Below are 21,518 nucleotides of genomic sequence, written 5' to 3' on the forward strand. Positions count from 1 at the left end.
CTGTCTCTGAAGCTGGAGCTCACTGATTCAGCTAGATTCACTTGTGGGTCCTTCAGACTGCTTTCCCAGTGCTGGGATTACAGCCATGTAATCAGACACCTCTCTCCCGCCCTGCTGGTCACAAATACCCAGTGGCCTCTTCCCAAATAATTGACTTGGAGGCTTAATATTACTTATTAATGTTCAGCTGGTGGCTCAGGCTTGTTACTAACTCTTATACTTAATCCATAATTCTTACCTAAATTTAGCTCCGTGGTTTGTACCTTTTCTCAGTAGGGCATTCTCATCTTCTCCACATTTGCTTGTGACTCTCTGACTCTACCCTTCCTCGGTCCAGAATTCTCCTAGCCTGGCTCTTGAGCTCAAACTCTTCCTGAGGGCCAATCAGCTTTTTTATTAGCAAATGAGAGTAATACGCACTCATAGTGTAGAAAAGGATTGTTTTACAGCACAGCAATGCACACTGCATGCAGTTTTTTTTTTTTGCAGGGGGGAGGGTAATGGGGATCCAAACTCAGGTCCTTGTGTGTGCATGACCCACACTTCACTGACTAAGCCATTTCCATGACTCCATACCTTTTGTTGTTGTTGTCCTAAAAGTCAGGAGTTGCTGTGTAGCTGACCTTGAACTCTCAGTCTTGCTTCAGCCTCCTGAATGCTGGGATCACAGGTGTGCTCTACTAGACCCGGCTTGGGTGCATAAGTATGTGAATCATCTTGGTGTCATATGTTTAGGCTGTAAGTTGCAGCCGAGAAGCTAGAGCCTAGGAGACATGACAAAGACAATGACGTCAGCTGATAGAATCTGTGACTCAGAGAGTGGACTATCCGGGAAGAAATGTAGGGACGGGTTTTCTCTGTTTGCAAAGATATCTGATAAAACAGTGAGGTGCACACAGCTGCCTTCATAAGCATGGACACTCCTGGAAAGATGCCAAGAAAGCTATGACCGCCAGTATTCCTGCAGAGGGATGGGAGTGGGGACGTGTTGCCGGGCTCTGATGCGTGCCTTTTGAATTGTGTTCTGTGTGTGTATATTTCCCACTCCAAAGGATAGAAGACAAGAGCTGTAAATAGGCTTACCTCATTGAGCCTTCTCATTTTATCATTTTATTTTATTTTAACCAGGGTCTTGCGTAGTTAAGTGTGATCTCAAACTCACTGTGTAGCTGAGGATGACCTTGAACTTCTGATCCTTCCCACCTCTGCCAAGTTGGAGACTGCATTTTGAGCAAACTCCCTGATGTTGCTGGTGCTGCCTGGATGACACATTTTGCATCTGGAGTAGTGAACATCTCCTAGGTGACACTGGTGTCAGCACTGTTGCTGGTGCTGGTTTTGATGCTGGTGCTGGTTCTGATGCTGGTGCTGGTCCCGATGCTGGTGCTGATCCCGATGCTGGTGCTGGTCCTGATTCTGGTGCTGGTCCTGACACTGGTGCTGGTCCTGATGTACTGATGCTGGTGCTGGTCCTGATGCTGATGCTGGTCCTGATGTCCTGACCCTGATAGTGATGGTGATGTAGATGTTGCTGCTGCTGCTGCTGTTGATGCTGAGTTTCTTGGTCCTTGGACTAATGTCCTAGTTTGATTTATGTTGCTGTGATAAATACCATGACCAAAAGAAACTTAGGGAGAAAGGGTTTATATCATTCTTAAAGATTATATTTTATCAGTGAGGAAAACCAGGGCAGGAAATAAAGCAGGGAAGAATTCCACTAGGGAAGAAATTTGGAGCAGAAATCTTGGAGGAACTTGCTCATTGAATAGAGCTCACATTAAGCTACCTTTCTATACAGCCTGGACCCACCTGCTTGGGGATGGTACTGCCCACTCTTCCCTCTGACTTAGTCTGTTGTTTCTCCAGCTACTAGAACATGAAACTAGTCATGAGTGGGCACCTGGGCTTCTGACCTCTGTCCCTGGTGGCTTTGGGAATTGGTGTTTCCCTTCTTGTTGTTATTGCAAGTGAAGAGAGAATAGCTATAAGCTAATGGTTGTCTGTCTGTAAGCTAATGGTTGTCTGTCTGTAAGCTAATGGTTGTCTGTCTATAAGCTAATGGTTGTCTGTCTGTAAGCTAATGGTTGTCTGTCTGTAAGCTAATGGTTGTCTGTCTATAAGCTAACGGTTGTCTATCTATAAGTTAATGGTTGTCTGTCTGTAAGCTAATGGTTGTCTGTCTGTAAGCTAATGGTTGTCTGTCTATAAGCTAATGGTTGTCTGTCTGTAAGCTAATGGTTGTCTGTCTATAAGTTAATGGTTGTCTGTCTGTAAGCTAATGGTTGTCTGTCTGTAAGCTAATGGTTGTCTGTCTATAAGCTAACAGTTGTCTATCTATAAGTTAATGGTTGTCTGTCTGTAAGCTAATGGTTGTCTGTCTGTAAGCTAATGGTTGTCTGTCTATAAGCTAATGGTTGTCTGTCTATAAGTTAATGGTTGTCTCTATTCAGATCTAAAGCCTGGTCAGGCTTACAGTGCCCTCCCTCTCTGTAAGCTGAGTCTGCAGCTGCTCTGCTTACTCTGAAGAGGCCCTGGTATCTGGAGGAGCAGAGCAGGTCCCCTCAGCACCTCTTCTGAGTCCCACCCTAGCCAGCTGCAGTCCCCTCGGCAGCTGCTCTGCATCCTATAGACTTCCACCCTGACCGTCAGCTCCCAGGGTAGACAGGAAGGAGGATCCAGAGGAAGGCCCGTCCTGAGGGATTCTCTGAGTGCAGCTTGGAGGGATGTGGCGGGGATACTGGTGTGGGCTGGAGAGGGAGAACACTCATTTAATCATTTGATCACTAGGGCTCCACGCGTATTGATCTCCTCCTGCTGTGTGACAGGCAGCCTGATAAGTGCTGGGGACATAGAATCAGTGCAGAAAACAAATGGTGTTTAAGCATTGCCCAGATATGTGAGGTCACCACTTAGAACTACCCGCAAGGGCCAGGACCAGATCTAAGAAAAGCTTCTATTTCTCTTTCTTCAAAGACAAGGTCTTGCTCTGTAGTCCAGGCTTGCCACAAACTCACACAACTGTTCTGTCTCATCCCCTTTAATGATGGGATTTCAGGCAGGGGTCGTTACCTTGCCTAAAGGGGGTGTTTTAAATTTTTATATACTTATTTTTAATTGTGTATATGTTTGTGGAGTATGTGCTCATGAACACAGGTACTGGCACATGGAGGTCAGAAGAGGTCATCAGATCCCAGGGAGCTAGAGTTACAGATAGTCATGAGCTGCCTGCTGTAGGTGCTGGGGACCAAACCAAAGAGAAGAGAACAGTCTTAACCGTCACAGGATGGGTTAAATGGGAGGTGTGTGTGTGTGTGTGTAACTGTCACTAGTTTGGAACTCAACAGGTCGGCTGTCCCAGAGGCCTCCACCTCCCCACCACAGGGCTCACATGTTCACTGTCACGCCGACTTAGAAAATCTAGGTTCTTGGGGTTGAACTCAAATGCAAAGTCCATGTGTGGCCCACTGAGCTAGCCCTATGCACCCCACACACTGTTTTTGAGCCAGGGTCTTGCTGTGTAGTCTAGGCTGCTTCCTCAAGCTCACACCAGTCCTCCTGCCTCAGCTTGCTGGGATTATAAGCCCTAGCTATTACTCTGACTGAGAAGGTTTTGATTTTTTTGTTTTGTGTTTTCCTCCTTTGTCTTTTTGTGGTACTGGGGGTTGTGCTCAGAGCCTCATACATGCTAAGCAAGTGCTCTGCTACTGAGATGCATTGGTGTGTTGCTGTTGTTGTTGTGTGTGCACCTGTTTTTTGTTTGTTTTAAAGATAGAGTTTAATATAGCCAAAGGTGGCTTTAAACAACTGTGTAGCTCAGGATGACTTTGAACCCCTATCCTTCTGCCTACTCCACCTCCTGAGTCTTAGATTTACAGGTGTGTGCCCCACGTTTGATTTTATGTGAAGCAGGCCCCAGGGATCATCTAGCTGCCACCTTGCTCCTCCTTAGGAGCACTGGGATTACAGATGTGAACGACCATATCTGGCTTCAAGGTGAGCTTTGAGGATCTGAACTCGGGTCCTTACCCTTGTACCACTGCATCATCTTCCCAGATCCATTTCTATATCCAAAAATTAAAACCACATTAATTTATGCTTATGTCTGAATGCATATGCCGTGTGTGCATGTGGAGGCCCGAGGATAATTTGTAGGAATCAGTTCATTTCTTTTACCAAGTGGGTACCGGGAATCAAACCCAGGCCGTCAAACTCGGTGGCAGGCGCCTTTCCTACATAGGTATTTTACCAGCCTCTTATTTATCATTTTTAAGACAAGGTCTCACATAGTCCAGGCTGTCCTCAAACTTGAGATGCAGCTAAAGATGACCTCTGCCTCCTGAAGACTGTGGTCAAAGAGGGTTCCATCATAGCTGATTTTACCAAGTGCTGGGGCGGGAGCCAGAGCTTTGGGCACGCTAGGCAAGCACTCTACCGGCTGAACTGCACCCTGGTCTCCATTTCTGTTTAAAATTGAATGCAATTAAAGAGTCCTAGAGGATTTAAAGATACGTATTCTCCCCTCCTCCCCGTGTGTGAGTGGGCACACATGCTGTGACACGCATATGACGGTCATAGAACAGCTGGAGAGAGTCAGCTCTCTCTTCCTCTGTGTAGGTTGTTAGGCCTAGTGGTGAGCACCTTTCCCAACAGAGCCTCTCCCCTGTCCAATTTCTGATTTTCGAGATAAGGTCTTGATCGGTAGCCCAGACTGGCCTTGAACTCACAGTTGTCCTCCGTCTTCCCAGCACTGGTTCTTCCTTAGTTGTGAGGTCAGAGTTCCAAGCAGCTGTGAACCCCCAACTCCTCATTTGCTTGAGACACTTTCCTTGACCTGGAGCTAGGAGGCTGGCAATCAGTAAGGCTCCCTTCCCCCTGCCATCCCCCATCCCAGTTCCCTCACAGAACTGGGATTCCAGCTTCTTCGGTGGATGCTGGGATTTAAACTCAGATCCTCGGGTTTGCTCAGCAAGGGCTCTCACCCACTGAGTGACTCCCCAGTGTCTTCGTTTCCCCCTCAAGTTTCTTTTGTTCACCAAAACCTGCCTGGTGTAGTTTCCTGGAATGTGGCTTGTCAAAATGTCCCAGACTTCTTGAACTTGAAAGCAGCCCACATCCTGGTGAACCATTACGAACACGTCACTGGTCTTCTCGTCTGTAATCTCTCCCGCTGGGGCCATCTACTCACTGCTCTGTGGCTCAGATAAGCACATGTTATTGCTCTGCTGAAAAGCCTCCAAAATCACACAGACAAGAATCACACAGACTCGTGGGGGCATTCACAGTGCTCTGCCGATTGGTCTAAGCCTGTCTTTGTCACCTTGTCACCCACTACAGTGTCACTTTCTGCAGAACATCAGCGCTGATCCTCCTTTGCTCCTTTGTGTGTGTGCACGTGTGTATGTGTATATGTGTGTGTGAATGTGTGTGTATGTGTGTGAATATGTATATATGTGTGAATGTGTGTGTAGATATGTGTTTGTGAATGTGTATGAATATGTTTGTATGTGTGCATATGTGTGAATGTGTGTGTATGAATGTGTGTATATGTGTGTTTGTGTGTATGTGTGTATATATGCGTGTTTGTGTGTGTGTGTGTGTGTGAGAGAGAGAGAGAGAGAGAGAGAGAGAGAGAGAGAGAGAGAGAGAGGTGAAATCAGAGAACAATGTTTTGTCTCCTTTTGAGACAAGGCCTCTTACTGGCTTGGATCTTTGCCACATAGGCCAGGCTAGCTGACCTGTGAGCTTCCAGGGACCTGCCTGGGGGACCCAGCTCACTGTCACTGGAATTAAAGGTACATGCCATGGCACATGGGTCTTTATGTGGTTCCCACACTTTCGAGACAAGTCTTTACTAACTGAGCTGTTTTGTAGCAGTTAGCTGTCATCTTAAGAGCCAAGTTAGCAAGTCATTCTCAGCTCTCCCACGATCCTTAGGTTCATCACCTTAACGGCTTTGACCAGTCTCTGTATGAATGGATGGCTTCTCTGTCTCTAGAGCCCCAACCTCTTCCACACCAGGGACATTGCCTTCACCCTGTGTGACCTCAGAGGGCGGTTATTACTGTGTAGGTGGACTGCAGGGCAGACATGTTCTGGACTCAGACACTTGAATTCTTTCAAAGGAGGGATGTGCTAGTTTAGAATAATCTAATCCGTATGGATTTCCAGTCCCTCCTTCCTCCTCCCGTGCTCCCTCCCCTTTTCCTTTCTTTCTTTGTTATGTTGGAGATGGAATCCAGGACCTCACATGTGCTAGACAAACACTCTACCCCAGCCACTCACTGGGGGATTCTAGGCAGGGGCTCTACCACTGAGCTACACCCAAGCCCTCACTGGGGGATTCTAGGCAGGGGCTCTACCACTGAGTCAACCCCAGCCCCTCACTGGGGGATTCTAGGCAGGTGCTCTACCACTGAATCACACCTCAGTCCCTCACTGGGGGATTCTAGGCAGGGGCTCTACCACTGAATCACACTCCAGCCCCTCACTGGGGGATTCTAGGCAGGGGCTCTCCCACTGAGCCATGCCCAGCCCTCACTGGTGTAGTCTAAGCAAGTTCTCTCTCACAGAGCAACATTTCTAACCCTCTTCTTACTTTTTATTTTTGAGACAGTGTCTCACTAAATGGTCCCGGCTGGCCTTGAACTCACGCTGTAGATCAGGCAGGCTTTTAACTTGAGATCCTTCTCCTTAAGCCTCCCACAAATCCGGGATGACAAGCTTGTGCCACTAGGACCTGCTGTTATTTTTGGGTTTTAGCCCATGGCCTGGAGAGATGGCCCAGCAGTTATAACTCGCAGATGACCCTGGTTTGATTCCCAGCGCCCACATGGTGGCTCACAACAATCTTGATGGGTTCCAGGGGGTCCAAACCCTCTTCTGACCTCTGTGTCTGTGGTGGTGCACTGCATACATGCAGGCAAAACATTCACACACATAAAATAAAATCAATCAATCTAAAATGATGTTTGAGCTTAGCAGAGTGGTGTACCCAGAAAACCCTCACACTAGGGAGGCTGAGACAACAAGGTCCTGAGTTAGAGGCCAGACCGGATGATATAGCAAGGTCTTGCCTCCAAAAAGGTTTCCTCTTTCTTTTCTGCAGGGTCCTGTATACCCAAGGCTGCCCTCAAATACGCGATGTGAATGAGGATGGCTTTGAACTTCTGATCCTGCTGTCTCCACGTCTTCAGAGCTAAGATTACAGGCAAATATCACCACGCTTGCTTAGTTTTCAAAAGAGAAAGAGGATTAATGAATTGGAATGGACTTCTTTTTTTCTCTGCTTTCTATTTTAAACATTTAATTACTTGTGTTGTGTGCATTCACATATGTTCCTCGGAGTTCAAATGGGGCATCGGGGGAGAACTTGTGGGAGTGGGTTCCCTCCTTCCACAGTGTGGTTCCTGGGGGGATCGAACACATGCCGTCAGACTTGGTGACCCACAAACTTTAGAGACTTTTCCTATCTCTGCTTCAGCCTCCTCCTGGGAGCACCAGGATGACAGACGTGTGCCCTGCCGTGTCCAGCTTTTATGTGGTCACAGGGGATCTGAACTCACGCCCTCAGGCGTGCACGGCGAATGTTTTGCTCACTGAACCATCCCCCAGCTCCATACTTCGGTTTTTTGAAAATGACCACATGATGGAAATGCCAGGGTTCCAGATGCTTCCACTACTGTTCATTGTCTATCAAACACTACAGCCGGAAGCGAGCAGGCCTGTAGCACTTCCTGCTCTGTGTCTGAGGTGGACCTGATTGCTTGTGTCAATGTCAGGGCCCTATATGAGTTGGCAGGGCGTGTGGACCCCATGGAACCCCCGGTCTCCAGTTCAGCACAGGGGCTGTCTGTGATGGAGGACGCCTGTCCATTGCTTCTGGTTATGAGACCAAAAAACGCAGCTTCTCTTTGGAATCAGGGCGGAGCGAGGAGCTGGCACACCCTCCAAGCAGAGACTAAAAGGAATGTTCCAGGCGTGCACCTGGAACCTGTGGCTCAGCTTCCAGGCAAGGGTGTGGCTCGCCTTCCACACCAGTGACTGATTATAACCGCAGGCACTCCGGGGACGTGCCCTGTGACCAAGGCGACTCGGCGAGTTTGGTTTTGGTTTCTCCTCCTCCTCTCCTCCTCCTCCCTCCGCTGTGCGTGCAGGCACACACACCCATAACACACTCGCAGAAGTTAGAGGAGGATATCAAATGGCTTCCCCCATCATCCTTCCACCTCAGTGCCTTGAGACAGGGTCTCTGCCCGAGCCGGAAGCTCACCATTTTGGATAGGCTGGCTAGCCAGGGAGGTCCTGAGATTCACCAGTCTCCACCCCCAGTACTGGAGTTTCTGAGCATTCGTGGCCATCTCCTGTATCCCCAGCTTTGTAGGGTGCTTGGGCTTGAACTCAGATCCTCATACTTGCATGACACGGACTTGGACCTACTGAGTCATCTTTCTAGCCCAAGTTTGGATAAACTCTTTTTCTCATTTATGTATATGTGTGTATAATCATATGTGTAGGGGTGACCACAGAAGCCAGAAGAGGGTGTTGGATCCCCTGGAGCTGGAGTTTCAGTCAGTCGTGATCTGCACAACATGAGTGCTGGGAATGACACTTGGGTCCTTTTCAAGAGCAGTGTGTGGTCTTAATTGTTGAGCCATCTCTCCAGCCCCTGCTCCTTATCTCTTGAGATGGGATACCTTTATCCATCTTTCTCTCTCTATCTCCCGGTCTCCGCCTCCCCCAATCCTCTCTCCTGGGATTAAGAAACCCCAGGCCAGCGCCTCTGTGAACTCAGTCTAATACTCAGCGTATAACTTCCATCCTCATAATGGTTATGAAGGCTGCTGCAGTGCCGGCCATCAAATGAGCATTCAGTGGGGTCGAGGAGAGGCTTGCACAATACCATTCTTTTTCTGGCTGCGACTCCCCTGTTTGTTTCCAGCGGGGAGGGGGATGGCAAGTCCAACAGAAGGTCCAGGGCTCCCTACAGGTACCCAGGGAGGAGTGCTGGGGGAGCTAGAAAGTCCGTGGTGACAAGGGAGGTTTGGGGAGCTGGAGGGGCGGGGCCTTTTCCTACTGGTTGATGCTGGCCGAGGACGAGTAGCCCACGCCTTTAGCGAGCAGTGAAGCCCACTGCAGAGCAGTTAGGATGAGGCAAGTCAGGCAGCCTCCAGTGCAAGTGCTAAACATCGTCAACCAAAGCAAGAGGGTCACAGCTGCCCATCTCCCACGGGCCACCCCCCCCCCCGAGGGATTCTAGGCAGGTATCCTTCCACAGAGTCGTGCCACAGTCACTCCCTCACTGGGGGATTCTAGACGAGGGCTTTGGTAAGACCTCAGGTATCATGTGGTGAAGACGAGGAAGGATATTATTACACGGTAGGTGGCAGTCTTTTTCACCAAGGATAACGGCCCACCTAGCACCCCGTGGAAGGTACAAAGGCTCGTGTCCACGGTGTCCTCACTACATGGTACATTCAGTGGCTACCAAGGATGAGAGCTGCTTGGCTCAGTGGGGGCGCCAGCCATAGTCAGCTTTGTCCCTGCTACTCACACAGCGCAGCGAGCGGCATCTCGGTGTCTCCCACGCGCTGTAATCCCACTGAGAAGTGATCTCGAGGACCCGTATGGTTCTATCAAAGACCACTAGGGGGAGACAGTGAGGTGAAACCTCTCAGAGGTTGGGTGTCCTTCAACTGCTTTGAAAAAAGGAACTATCAGAGGGTATGGAACTCTGCTGACCTCAAAGTACAGCTGTGGGCACCCCTGGATGGGTGGGGAGGGGCAACACTAGTCCCGCAGAATGTGTGGCCTAAAAGATGCCCCCATGGATTTCTGTAGCTGGAAGAGTGGGTATGGGGGGCTCATCTTGAGTAGGAAAAGTGTATTAGTTTTTTGTTTTGTTTTGTTTTATTGGCTGTGACAAATGCCGCTTAAGGAAAGAAGGGTTTGTATGGCCCGGTTTGGGCGCTGTCTTTCCTGGTGAAGAAGTCGTGGCTGCAGGCACATGAGGCAGCTGGCATCCGCAGTCAGGAAGCAGAGATGAATGCTGATGTGGTCAGCTCGCTTTTTCCGGCCTTTCTGTTCATTCCGGAATCCCAGCCCAGGGAAGCGTGCCGCCGATGTTCAGGGTGGGTCTTCCCACATCAGGTAAGCCTCCCCGGAAAGACCCTGATAGACAAGCCCAGTGCTGTGTCTCCTACTGGATTCGGAGTCTCATTAGTCCACAGCGAAGTCTAACTCTTACGAAGGGAATAGTGGGGGATTCCTGCCCGGGACATACACCCCATGGTGTCTTTGTCACTGGACTGTGTGCCACTTGGGATTGGCTGCGTGGGAGGTCTCAATGCCACCTTTGCTGTAAATACAGAAAGATGAGGTTAAGGGTGACCCCCCAAGTGTCCTGTCTCTACACGGTCATTTTGCTGTCTGGCTTCATGGAACCGGGGATTGCCCTTGTATTGTCCCAGGGTGTGTTCACATTGTGCTGATTTACTGGGCTTCCACCAGACTCCGTGGTGCGCAGATTGAATGACCTTGGGCTCTGGGCCTTTGTAGTGTCTGTGAGAAGCTCTGCCTTGCCCTGTGCCAGCAAGTGAGCCATGTGTGGTACATAAAGAAAAGAGTTCCTGGGTGTCAGCAAGGACTATCTTTTTTTAAATTTAAAATATTTTTATTTTATTGTTTTTATTAAGCTATATATTTTTCTTCTCTCCCCTCCCTTTCTCCAGACTATCTTTCTTAGCTATTGTTGTCTTGGTCTTGAGACGCACGAAGGACAAAATATCAGAGTTTATCAAGTTGAGGGCATGACTTAGCAACACACTGCTTGTCTAGAATCCCTCAGTGAGGGCTGGGGTGTGGCTCAGTGGTACAGTACCTGTCTAGCATGAGAACCTGAATATATAATCTCCCCCCGTCTCCCTACCTATCTATATTTTAAAACGAAAAGTTACCAAGATTTATACAATAACATAAAGTTATTCAACTTTATGCCATCCCATTATGACCTCACAGGCTTCCATTCTCAACCCCTCACCCCACAAGCCTCTATTTTCCATCCTCACAACTTTTGCTGTTTAAAGGATATTGTATAAATGGAATACTATAGAGTGCAACCCTCCAGACTGGCTTTCCCTGCATTCTGTAGAACTCCCCTGTGGACTGTCGAAGTTACTGTGTATGTCATGTCATGTCTTTTCTTTTTAGGGCTAAGTAGCATTCATGGGGTGATGCCTCAGTTTTAATGGAGAGCATTGGGTCATTTTCAGTTTTTGTTTATTATGGACAAAGTTCCTTTGAGCAGGCGTTTGTATGTGTGTGCATGTGTGTGTGTGTGCATGCGCACGTGTGTGGTGTCCCAGTGAGTTTAACTAGGCACAGCACTTTCAGGAGCGTGTACAGATTTTACTGTGAAGCTGACAATTATGATTTCCAATACAGGTTCATGCGTTTCAACGTCTGTTCCCCAGCAGGTGGCGCTGTTTGGGAAGATTGTGGGACCTGTGGGAGGTGGGACGTGGCACGGACAAGACTTGAGGATTACAGGTCTCTGTTCCACTTCCCATCCCGTCTCTGCTTCCTGTTTGGCTAAGATGGAGGAGGTGAGGAGTCCCAGCCACCTGCTCCCATTTCCACGGAACCGCCTTGCTTTGTCGGGTCATCTGTCCCCCCGTAATAATACATAAGCTTATGCACAGTTTTCCCACTAAACCTCAGTCCCTATCATGCCTTATTGCTCCCCAATCCCACGATGCTGCCAATGGCAATAAAAAACTCAATGTATGATGCCCACATAGTGGCCAGTTCTCTCTTTCCAGCTGTACTGATCTGTGCCCCCTGTCTGAGGTGTGTGATGGTTAACAGGTGACAGGATCTAGAATCTCCTTGGAGACACACCTCTGGGCATATCTGTGAGGGAGTTTTCAGATTAGATTAACTGAGGTGGGAAGACTCACCCTGAATGTGAGCAGCAGTGTTCCCTAGGCTGAGGTGTTGGACTGCATCAAAACAGAAAGCAATCTGAGCACCAGCATTCCTCCAGCTTCCTGTCTATGGGTACAGTGTGACCTGTCGCCTCACACACCTGTCATCCTGCCTTTCCCGCCATGAGGGACTGCGCCCTCAAATGGCGGGCCAGCAATGTGAGCCAGCAGAAGCCCTTGTCTCGAAGCTGCCTCTGTCCCGTGTTTTGTCACAAAAGTGAGAGAAGTAACTGTAGTGGACTTTTCCTTCCTGCCCACTGGTTCCCAACTAACTGACATGGAGACTCAATATAATTATAAATGCTTAGCTTATTACTAGCTAACTCTTACAACTTAACCCATTTCCGCTAACCTATATTCTGCCATGTGGCGTTACTTTTCTTTCATCCTGCACCTTCTGTTTTCTCTCTGTGTCTCTCTGGTGACTTCCCTGACTCCTCACTTCTTCCCAGTGTCCTTAGCCTGCTTTCCCATCTAACCCTATCCTGTCCAGCTGTTGGCCAGTCAGCTTCTTCTTCTCTTTTTTTTTTTTTTTGGTTTTTCGAGACAGGGTTTCTCTGTGGCTTTGGAGCCTGTCCTGGAACTAGCTCTTGTAGACCAGGCTGGTCTTGAACTCACAGAGATCCGCCTGCCTCTGCCTCCCAAGTGCTGGGATTAAAGGCGTGCGTCACCACCGCCCGGCCCTCAGTCAGCTTCTTTAGGGATCCAACCACAGCATAATTTACACAGTAGACGGAAGGATTATTCCGCAGCAAGTAGCTGATACAATGTTACAGGCACACACAATTGTGACCACAGCTTTGACACTAACAAGGTCTTGAACTCAAGCTGATCATGGTGTCTTACTTTCACTTCTGTTACTTTGATGGAATACTCAGATAAAAAAGGAACTTAGCAGAGAACAGGGTTTATTTTGACTCAGGATTCCAGGTTACAGTCCAGGACAGCAGGTAAATCAAGGCAGGAACTTAAAACTTAAAACATCTAGCCACATTTCAGTTCGGAGCAGAGTGAAATGAGCGATTTGTGCATGCTTGCCCGTTCACGCCCAGCTCATTTTCTCCACTCATACAGCTCAGGATCTCCATCTAGGGAATGGTGCCACCCACGTGATGAAGACAGCTGGGACTGGAGAGATGGCTCAGTGGTTAAGAGCACACACTGCTCTTGCAGAAGAGTTGAATTTGGTTCCCAGGACCCATGTCAGATGACTGACAACTGCCTATGCCTCTAGTTTAAGGGAATCTTCTGGCCTCCTTGGGTGCTGTACCATGTGCACAACCCGCACACACGTATACACATATCTAAAAATAAAAAATCTTTAGCAACAAAAAAAGACAATTCCTCACAAACAAGTGCACAGGCCAACCTGATCTAGATAATTCCTCCATGAGACTGTCTTCCCAGGTGACTCTATGTTGTGTTAACAGCCAAAACCAACTGTTACTGGTGGTGAAATTGGCGACTTTCATATCCATTACGCTGGAGTGGAAAACTCACATGACCAGATCCTGTGGGACCTTATGGTTACAGGGCACACGTTTGTTCTTGGCCCCGCCCAGAGGTGGAGCCTTAAGAGCTGATATACAGCTAATGGCAAAAATGCATAAAACCCGAGAGAAGGTGGCAGTGGTGGCAGTTGGATGAGCATGTGTGAGTGAGTAGAGCTTCCAGAACTTGCTCAGGAAGTACTTGGTATCCCCAGAGGTCCAATCAAGGCAGGGTTGGCAGGGTGAGGTTGTAAGGCCGAGTCTAAGTCAAGCATTCATATCTGCCTGGCAGGGAGTTGATTTTAAATGAAACTGATTAGTTTCAGTCATGGGCTTTTTAGATATATAGGTTTTTTTTTTTAAAAAAATTTTTTTTCATCTAGAGGTTAGATCAACTAATCATAAAGAATGGCTCTTGTCGTTGAATGACTCAGTGGTAGAGCCCCTGCCTAGAATCCCCCAGTGAGGGGCTGGGGTGTGGCTCAGTGGTAGAGCCCCTGCCTAGAATCCCCCAGTGAGGGGCTGGGGTGTGGCTCAGTGGTACAGCACCTGCCTAGAATCCCCCAGTGAGGAGCTGGGGTGTGGCTCAGTGGTACAGCACCTTCCTAGCATGTGTGGAGCCCTACTTTAATCTTCAGTGCTGAGACAACAATGACATCAAAATAGAAAGGAATTCTCTGAGCGTCCCGGTTATGTCTGAATCTCCGCATGGACGGTCTTCCTAATGCTGATCCGGTCCTTAGGTCCATCCTTTAGACATATTTTAGAGAAGAACAAACTGAAGCCTGAGGGTAAACAGTTTGCCCCAGTGCTCAATAACTGTGGAACTCAAGCTTTGAATTCCTCTCTTCAGGTGCCCAAACATCATCGGTCTTAGAAGCAGAATCCCTCCGGCAGGGGAGATGTCAGTGGGTAAAGTACTTACTGTAAAAGTGTAACAACTGGGGTTCGGATCCCCAGAATCCATATAATAGCCTGCTGGGTTTGGTGGGTCTGTCTGTTACCCAGCCTAACAAGGTGAAGAAGGTGAAGTTGGGGATCCATCCCCAGAGCAAGCTGTCCAGGGAGACAAGCCATATGAGTGAGCTCTGGGTTTGAGTGGGACTCCCTGCCTCATAGGACAGGGTGGAAGGAGATGGGTGGAGGACGATTCTGGACATCAACCCTGGGCCTCCTTATGCACGGACACCTGTGTGCAGTCAGTTCCATGTCAACTTGACGCAAGCGGGAGTCATCAGAGGGAAGGGGGCCTCGATTGAGGAAATACCTCCAGAAGGTCAGGCTCTAGGCAAACCTGCAGAGCATTTTCTTAATTGGTGATTGATGGGGGTGGGCCTGGTCCACTGTGGGTGGTGCCACCCCTGGGCTGGTGTTCCCTGCATGCTATAAGAAAGCAGGCCGAGCAAGCTGTGAGGAGCAAGCCAGTGAGCAGTACTCCTCCATGGCTTCGGCATCGACTCCTTTCTAATTAGTTTGAGCCCCTGCCTTGGCTTCCCTCACTGGACTGTGACTCCGGATACATAAGCCAGACAAACTCTTTTCCCTCTGTGCTTTTGGTCATGGTTTTTCTTCACAGCAATAGTAACCCCAAGACAACCTGTGCACATGAGCACATACACGTGTGTACCCCACACATGTACAGCAACAAAACAACCCATACAAACACACAAAAACATGCATTACCCCCCCCGACCTGAAAAACAAAAAAACAAAAAAAAAAAAAAGGAAAGAAAAAAAAAAGCTGAACTCGTAAGTGGAGGAGTTGGGTCATAGTTACAAAGGTGTTGTTACCCTACCTGGAATGCTCCACACCTTTTTGGAAGATATGGGTCCTTTCGAAGGCCATGAGCTTTGAGATCCCACAGGCAGAGCATTTGTGAAGTTCCCCCCTCATAACCTGGCACCTTTCACAAGATTCTGGGGTTCACTGTAGCATACCTGGAAATGGGAATCCCCACTTTAATTGGGATTCTGCCACCTAGCGTTGGATCTGAGTTCCAGGTTTGGAGATGGTAAGGTGCGTGGGGATTCAGTCGAGTTGGCCCCTTTGTCTCTTCATTCCCTGTCTGGAGCCACCATTCTGAAACCAGCAGCCTTGATGTATACACGCCTGACTTCTTCAAGTGCGGCGTCTCAGCTCCTCTGGGGTTCCAGCCATGGCAGAGAGGCGTCCTGGCCCACTCTGCAGCCAGAATAAGTTCAGTCTTGCCCTGACTTGGAAGGCTTAACCAGGACATTACAGGATCTTCAGCCCTTGCAGGGGTGTGGTGAGGTTCAAATTAGCTATGCATGAGAAAGTGCTTAGGAGGGATTAGATAGTGTGTAAACTCGGTACATTTTCTTTCTCTCTCTCCCTCTGTGCATGTGTGTATGTGCATGCCAGTCCATGTATGTGTGGGCATGGAGACCGGAGGGCAACCTGAGTGTCCTTGTTTTGGCAGCACCCACCCCTTTTCGAGGCAGGGTCTCTCACTGGCAGGGAGCTAATAAGGACCTCAAGTCAGCTGGTTACTGAGCACCAGGGATCTTCCTGTGCCCACCTCCCCAGCTCTGGCGACACAAGTGTGTACCACCATGTCTGTCCTTTTCACATGGGTCCTGGAGATGAAGATCGTGTCCTCATGCCTATAAGCCAAGCACTTTATTGACTGAGACATCTTCCCAGTCCAGGAAACACGGAGTTCTGTGATTACAGGGGTGGCAAAGCAAGCCGGAGAGGGAGGCTGCCGGGAAGGTGCGTCATTTTTATATCTGGAATGGAAACCAGAGCCAAATGCTTGTCTCTTCCTGGCTCCACTGCCTTTGCAGGGACTGGCTGGCTGAGGGTGTGGCTTCATTCTGACATTTTGGCTCTGGGCTGTTGTTTGCACAGAAGACATCTGCCAGCTAGATGAAATCAAAGCTTTGCTCAGGCCCCAGGAAGGTGATCATTTGTATTATGTGGGAGTAGCTATTTGTGAGAATGAGAATTTGTCTTCTTAAGATTTTGGCACAACGTGCTACCGGCAGTCAGTAGAGCACCAAGATCAGGCTGAGAGAGCATCGCCGGGGACCATGGGAACGTCTGATTGTTCCAGCTTCACCCCTTCTTAGGTACAAACTCAACACCTCAATATTTCCATTATATTTTTAAAAGGTTCTGGGGCTGGAGTGACGGCTCAGTGGTTTAGAGCACCCAAACCTTTTCTAATTCTGGTTCCAGGGGATCCAACACCCTCTTTGGACCTCCGCAGGCACTCAAGATGGTATACAGACACACGTGCAAGCGCACACACACACACACACACACACACACAATTTTTACTGAGTTGTCTGGCCAGTAAAAACCAGGTAGAGGTGACCCGGATCAGTAGTTAAGCAGTGGTCAGAAAGATGGGCAGGACATACCCCGTGGTATCGTGCCAACTGTATATCTGTCAGTAATTGCTCTCATAATTCCAAAGAACAAGTCAGCCAGCACTCATGGCCATTGCCACAAGCCTTGCCCCGTGGTTGGGGTGATATTCTATAGTTCCACTGATCTGGGAGGGGCTGCTCCCAGGCCCCACCCCTTTACTGTAAACACTATAGTATGATGTAATCAGGGTTCAAAAACCCTTTCTTTTTTTTTGCTCCTAAATTTTATTTATGAATTAATACAAAACATTCCAGACCAATGCGTCTTAATCCTCCTCCTCCTCCTCCTCTTCATCCTGGTTAATCTGGCAGTAACGCAGCTCATAGCTCTCTTTGCTGTTGGCGACAACACGCAACCAGTCTCGGAGATTGTTCTTCAAATATTTTTTGGTGAGATATTTCAAATACCCTTTGGAGAAAGGCACCTCGGAAGTGACAGTGATCTTGCTCTTGCTCCGTTCGATGGTCACAACCCCTCCGCCGAGATTCCCAACTTTGCCGTTCACCTTGATTCTCTCCTGGAGGAACTGCTCGGAATTAGCAGCGTCCAGATCCCATCTTCTACAGGGTGGGTGCAATCAAGGGTCAACTTCAAAACCTGCTTCTTTTTTTTGCCCCCCTTCGCAACAAGCTTTTTCACGGGCGCCATGGCGGCAGAGGAGGCAGAAAGTCAAACCCCCTTTCTTAAAGACTGGGACTATAGCTGGACTGGTAGAGTTCTTACTTTACTTGTGCAAGAGGCTCTGGGCTTGGATCTCAGCCTTGCATTATGCAGGCATGGTGGTGCATGTTAAGGTACGGCAAGAGGAATGGTAAGGTATTCAATGAACATAGGGCTGTCTGCGGGATCTGTGCAATAGCAGCCTGCCACACTGTCTGCAGACCCCCCTGGACTCCAAAGGGAGCTTTCCTTCCTTCCTCCCTCCCTCCCTCCCTCCCTCCCTCCCTCCCTCCCTCCCTCCCTTCCTTCCTTTCTTCCTTCCTTCCTTCCTTTCCAGCTGAGCAAGGATGAGGTCAGCCCGTGTGGAATCTTGCACTGAGGAGGCTCATTCCGATAGCTGTGGGGAGATTGGCTCGGAATGGGGGAGACCAGGGAGGGGGGCTCCACATGAGAAATGACGAATGGCCGTGGTGGTGATGCCATGGATGGATGCAGTCAGCCTCCACCTGGGCTTTGTAGGGTTAGCCTGCAGCACGGCTGGTCGGTAGATGCAACACAAGCATAACCCAGATAGGAGCTGCTGGAAGGAGGCCGAGGCTGTCCCTGGAGCTGGAATGACAGGTGGATGAGAGCCACCTGATGTGGGTGGCTGCTGGGAACTGAACCCGGATCTGCCCTGAGAGCAGTATGCCGTCTTAACCATTGAGCATCTCTCCAGGCCCTCTGGATGACTGGATGAGTTTCCTCAGGTTGCATCTAGGAACATGGATGAGGTGTTGTTTACAGGAGCATGATGGGTAGTTTACCAGTGCTCACCACTGAAGCAAAAGCCTCTCCCTTCTCCAGCAGCCATCAACACCTATACATCCTCAGGGAGGGCAGAGTCTCACGAGCCCCTCCTGGCAACTGTAGCCCCATTTCCTTCAGGTGGAGTCTGTGGGATAGAAACTGATGAGAGAGAGAGAGAGAGAGCTCATGGGAAAAGTATATCTGTCCCACAGTGTCCGGGACTTCAACTGGGGAAGATTTGGAGCCTCCGTTTTAAGAGGGAACCTAACTGGAGGTTTTCAGTCTGGGCAAGGTCTCCATTTTGTATTAAGGTCAAGTAAAGGTTAAATTCCCAAGACCCTCTCCACTCCAGGTAACTGACATCGGCATCCTGTCCTCTAAGGACAGACATATGATACTATGTTCTGCAAGGACAGATATGTGGTATCCTGTTTTGGAAGAACAAATATAGCATGTCCTGTCTGTCATGACTAGAAGGACACCTTAGATATCAGTCTAATTGCATGGGGCAGGGGGCAGCCAATAGGAACAAGCCAAACCATCCAGTACAAACGCCCTAAGCCCTGATTGGTCCTTGGCACCTGTATAAGCAAGGATGGTTGTGATTTCCCTTAAAAACCCACGGAGTCTGCCGGGCAGTGGTGGCACACACCTTTAATCCCAGCACTCGGGAGGCAGAGGCAGGCGGATCTCTGTGAGTTCGAGACCAGCCTGGTCTACAAGAGCTAGTTCCAGGACAGGCTCCAAAACCACAGAGAAACCCTGTCTCAAAAAACCAAAAAACAAACAAACAAACAAACAAACAAACAAAAAAACAAAAACCACGGAGTCTGGGACACATTCAGCTCCCGAGTCTGTGCTGTTGTTCTTGGCCGTTCAGTCTGTGCTGCCCAATCCATTTAAATCTTGCTTCGTGTGAACTCTTGTGTCTGCTTGGGTTGTTTCAGAGCCTCGGGCCCCATGACACCATGATTGAGCTATTGGCAGGCCTGTAGACTTGCGTGTCTTGTGGTTGGTGATGGTCAGTGGGGCTGAAGCTGGCTGGTACCCTGGGAGAGAGTCAGAAACAACCAGTGGGCTTTCACATAGTGTGGCAAGTGGGACCTAGAAACAAGGGACACGCCCGTGATACCTACTGTCTTTGCTCTCATCCTTGGAAGTCACTCAGTGCCACTTCTGCCTTGCTGTGCCAGGATCACAACACACGGGTCAGTTTCAAGGGGAGATTTCTTATTTATTTATTTAAAATTTCTGCCTCCTCCCCGCCACCGCCTCCCATTTCCCTCCCCTTCTCCCAATCAAGTCCCCCTCCCTCATCAGCCTGAAGAGCAGTCAGGGTTCCCTGCCCTGTGGGAAGTCCAAGGACCTCCCCCCTCCTTCCAGGTCTAGTAAGGTGAGCATTCAAACTGTCTAGGCTCCCACAAAGCCAGTATGTGCAGTAGGATCAAAACCCAGTGCCAAGGGGAGATTTCTTATTGCTACATAGGAGAGATATCAAGGTTTCATACTGAGAAGAGCTAATGGGGGAAGGAGGGTAGCATAGAAAGTGTCTAGAGAATTGCCACTCCCTGGGGAGCTGGAAACAACACCCAGCCCTTCTTCCTAACTTCCCAGTGACACACCAGGATACAGTTCACCCAAGTTCACCCTGGGGAACCAATGAGCTTTGCTTGCAGAGTACGGGTGAGGGGTTATTGGCAGGCACATAGGGGACCACACTGCAGCCTCATCAGGAAGTCTCCACCCAGCATGCATGATGGCTTCCTGATCTGGATCTGCATAGATGAAATCCCTTAGCCTCCACCAGACTCTAGCATTCCCCAAGACCTCGAGGCTACTTGTGCAATTGGGGTAGAATTGCATACAAATATCTGGGGGGACATCTGGAGACTCGGGTGATGGACCCATGGTCCTCCTCGTGAGAGAATATCAGCGTTTGGAAGCAGGGTCCTGATGAGCTCTTGCAAGTAGAAACCTCTGATCTAATGAAGATGGCTGTCTTGTTCAGGGGACCATGTTCTGCCAGTGAAGAGGTTGCCAAGCCTGAGGACAGACACTAGGGTTGTCTCTCCTCTGCCCTGTGAACACACACACACACACACACACGCACACACACTTCTACTCATCCCAGATAGGGAACCTGCAGCAAATCGAAGTAATGAATTCAAAGCCCGACTTGGGGAACCAGAGAGTTTGCTGGGTTACTAACAGGGTTACATACAGGAGCAGGAATGGCTCAAACCCAGTGACATCACAGGGTAACAACCACAACCCGAGCTCTCGGCATGCCTAGCAGGCAGCTGGACTGACTGAGCGTCTCTTCTTCCCAGTGTGGCTGGTCCCAGACTCCTCTTAGTAGCTGGGTTCTTCCAGAACTCGGGAATCTCAGGAGTTCCAGCTTTCCCAGACGTGTGACATTTGTTCTCGTCTGGAGTCTCAGAAGCCTCCCCTTCTTCTCCCTGGAGGGGATGTTTGAGCTCTGTGGAGATTGCTCTGTGACAATGACATGGGTATGGGTTTTTTTTGAAATGTGTGCCAGGTATGCCGGACAAATCCAACAACCCAGAAGGCCTATGTTTCTAGAGAGAAGGAACCGTGTTGTCTTGTTTGCTGGCTTGCGCTCAGAGTCATTTGAGGTGGTGGTGGGGTGGGCACTGGCCTATAACTTGTCCCTGGGGGCTGCAGCATGTGATTGCATTTGATACTCAGAGAGATCCCATGGTTTCATGTAGGTACACACAGCACACTTGACCACAATTTTAATTTTGGTTGTTTTCCTCACTGGCAGCCAGCACACTGCACCACTTTAATGTCTAGGTATTTTTCCATCTGGAAAAATCTCCTTTTCCCTTCCCTAACTACCTCACAGGGACATAAAAATGCCTGCATAAATACCCCTTTATACATCAGATGGAGAATAAGGAGAGGCATTACCAAAATAGAAGATACTCTTCGCACTGGAGGATTGTAAAATCCACGACCAGGGAACTGGGAATTGAAGCGTTAGCGGCAGTCGCATTGGCAACTGTCTCAGAATAAGCGCACACTCGGAAGGGATGAGATAATTAGAGACTGGAGGCTGTTAGGGAAAGAGAGGAAAAGCCACACTGAGGGGAAGGCAAAAGAAAACTGGTGGGCAGAGGGAGCGGGAAATGGATCGGGAGAGAGATTGGTGCCCATCCTCTGTTATGCCTGCAGCAT

At 49.1% G+C, this 21,518-nt stretch overlaps 1 pseudogene; it reads right to left on the minus strand.

Annotated features, from left to right (window-relative positions):
* Window positions 1-17,090: 17,090 nt before the first annotated feature.
* Window positions 17,091-17,516, minus strand: LOC130872012 (60S ribosomal protein L22-like; annotated as a pseudogene).
* Between the last annotated feature and the right edge of the window lie 4,002 nt (window positions 17,517-21,518).

The sequence above is a fragment of the Chionomys nivalis genome, chromosome 3 (assembly GCF_950005125.1).
Source record: "Chionomys nivalis chromosome 3, mChiNiv1.1, whole genome shotgun sequence".
NCBI lineage: Eukaryota > Metazoa > Chordata > Mammalia > Rodentia > Cricetidae > Chionomys > Chionomys nivalis.